General features: G+C 30.3%; 1 long non-coding RNA gene across 1 annotated transcript; it reads right to left on the bottom strand.

Annotated features, from left to right (window-relative positions):
• Positions 1-498: 498 nt before the first annotated feature.
• Positions 499-3,038, bottom strand: LOC125140816. The gene is made up of 3 exons (XR_007140067.1): positions 2,977-3,038; positions 1,713-1,814; positions 499-548 (listed from the first exon to the last, which is right to left on the bottom strand). It is a non-coding gene; the product is annotated as an uncharacterized LOC125140816 (long non-coding RNA).
• Positions 3,039-3,243: the final 205 nt, after the last annotated feature.

The raw sequence follows: 3,243 nt of genomic DNA, 5'->3' as shown, positions 1-3,243 counted from the left end.
ATACCATTTGTGTTCCAGGTGACAAAACGGAGGCTTTTTTTTCGTTTTGATGTCATGATTAATGGTTGAACTATAAAATACACAAATAAATTCACATTTTATTTTGTAACATTTCTCTCTATAGTATATTTTGGTTTATATTAAGGATCAAACAGTAACTATTTTAATTATTCCAGAACAATACAATTGTTAGATTTATACCAGGTCATAAATTTATGAAGGAGTTTTGAGAATGACATTTTATGAATTTCTCTATTCTTTATGTTCTCAATAAAGTTTAACATATACTAAATAAACATTTTCATAGATAAATATGTATATAAGCATAATATATATTAGTAAGGATGTATGTAAATCTGACTAAAATATATTTTGTTTAATATTAATCCCAAAATAAATATACTATACTGTACTATACTGTACTATACTATACTGTGCTATAAATAAATATTATATTTTTTTACATAGAGTCCTTACTGGAAAGTTACCTCGCACTGCAACAGGTGGCAGAAATAAATCCGATGAATCCAGTTGGTAAGATGATTTATCTGGAATAATTTACATAAGAAAAAACACAACAGCTGTGGTTTAATACAAAGCTACATACAAAGCAAGAGAAATTAAATTGAACAATAAAAGAAAGCAGCCTAATTTATACATGAACATTTGCATGTCTGTTTCCACACTGTATTGTTGAACCTTTTAAAAACCCAAGCTTGCTTGAGAAGTTCTTGCAGCATAGCACATAGTCTAAGAACAGGCCTAGTTAATCTGTGAAAATTCAGAGCCAGGGCCAGGGAGCAGACAAGCAGGCTAATCTGATTGTGTGTGGTTTACAACTGGAGATATTTTGTTGCAGATTAGACATAAAGCATAGTATCTGGCTAAGATTAAAATCTATACATTAATATAACAACAACGCATTGCGACAATTACAAAAATCAGCAGAGAAAATATTTTGTGTCAATCTTAGATTCAGTAGGGGTTAATTAGCATGTAATATTTTTCACTCATAATGGAGGTTACACTGTGGGATCTCATTCTAACATACGGATTGAATAATAAATATAGAAATATATATATAATACATATTTCCACAGTCTGAAGCTATTCCAGATCATTATCTTCTCTCATTTAAATTGTGTCTTAAATACATGTGCTATGTGCTTTGCCATGGTATCGTGATAAACATACATTTATATCTGCAACTACAGAAAGATTCATAAATAGTCACCCAGAATTATCATCTATGAACCGATCACTGTCCAACCCCACAGAACTCGATCAGGCAACTGATTACTTAGTCAATTTTCACTACAGCCTACATAATGTAGTGCCATTTAGAAGAAAAATAATTAGAGAAAAAAGGACAGCCTGGTACAATGATCTCACACACACACACACACACACACACACACACACACACACCACCACACACACACACACACACACACACTATAAACAATCTGCTAGAAATTAGTACAAATGGAATCAAACTAAATTGGTACCAGTTCAAGTAGAATTGAAGAAAAGCCTCCTAAACTACAGAAAATCTGATGTGAGACCAGCGTATCTCCTCTTTATCTTCAAGATCTTAGAAAAGGTTGTAATGTCGTTGGAATTAATGAAACAGCCCTCTTCTTTCTCTTTTTTATTTGACTGATCATTATTAGTTTGGGTTGGGTTATGAATAGTGACAACATTATGCTTACTTAGGTTATGTTGGTGTTCTTGTTTTTTCTTATCTTGTTAGTCTCTGCTTGAATCTCCAATACAGAGACTCAGTACAGGTGGTCAAAGTTCCATAGCTAAGCCTACATACATTTGCAAAGATAAGAATCAGAAATGACACCAACTGGATTTTGCATACTCAAATCTGACCTATATGAAGGACAAACACTGCATTTATGGTAAAATAAGACACACAATGAAAAATGAAAATGACTACTTGCAAACTTGAAATGCATGTAACTAAAGTTTAAGATAAGTATCTAATGATCTAGTATTTAATGTCTTGTACTTAAACATATTGTCTCAAAATATACAAATATGTAATCATATTTCAAACTTCATGAACTGATATGTATTATTAGTGTCAAATTATAACTAATGTATATTAATGTATATAATCTATTATTGATGTAATCATGAAAGGTAATATATAAAAAAATAAATTATAATAAATGTGTTTATATATGTGTATCTTTTGTTTCTTTGTGTATAATTCTAGGGATAATTTACATAATCACATTTATGTATTTATTTATAGTATTCAGGGTTCTGAATAACAGTAGCATAAAATTAAATTTAGTTAAATCTAGAGTTTTATGACTAGCTTTAATTTTGTCTCATCAATGTAAACTGCATGCAGCAGAAATACATTCATATTTGTTGAAATACAACTGTCCAGCTTTATTTACAAAACTGGTTTCTTCCTCTCTTTTTAATGGATGAATATATTTTGGACTGAATTAACCCTCTGTATTTATGTGCTATACCACAAAAATATTTGTCTGCAAAATATGGAAAAAGTTTCCTAGCTCTCCAATCAGTCACTACATTCTGCAATACCAGTACAGATTCCTTGCAGATAAAGGAGTTAATGTATTTCTTGTACAGAATTGAACATATACAGTATTGAGTCCCAGTTTTGTCTATCTATGTATTATTCTGACGTCATTTCAAAACTGGCTAAATATGTGTACAACTACAAGCATAAGCATTATGGCTTGTTTATTAATTGACTTGTGCCTAAAGTCATGGGTAAAAAAAAATGGCAGATTGGTTGTATTAAGCAAATGTATAATCCATATATAGCCCATTGTTTTTTCAGAATTGTACTAAAATAAATATGGAGCCAAAATATAAGAAAGTGAAAATCAAGAGTGTTTTCTAAATTCTATCCTATTTCTGTGTTTATTTGTTTTAAAATAATGAATATAATATTTTAAATAGATTCCCTTTCTGGGAACTTACCTTGCTCACACAACTGGTGGCAGAAATAAATCAGATGAATTCAGTTAGTAAGATGATTTATCTGGAATATTTACATAAGAAAAACACAACAGCTGTGGTAACTATCGGATAAATAAAAATGTAAAAAGTAAAGATTTTGAAAAGAGAGGAAGTTTCATCACTTTTTGATGAAAAGAGCTAATAATAAGTTCATTGTGCTAAACCTAGCATGAACAGGTGCATAGTTCATAAGCCATCACTCAACAAACATAAAGCAATATTTGATAA

Source organism: Tachysurus fulvidraco, chromosome 3, assembly GCF_022655615.1.
Source record: "Tachysurus fulvidraco isolate hzauxx_2018 chromosome 3, HZAU_PFXX_2.0, whole genome shotgun sequence".
Taxonomy (NCBI): domain Eukaryota; kingdom Metazoa; phylum Chordata; class Actinopteri; order Siluriformes; family Bagridae; genus Tachysurus; species Tachysurus fulvidraco.
This window is presented reverse-complemented; position numbering and strand designations above follow the sequence as displayed.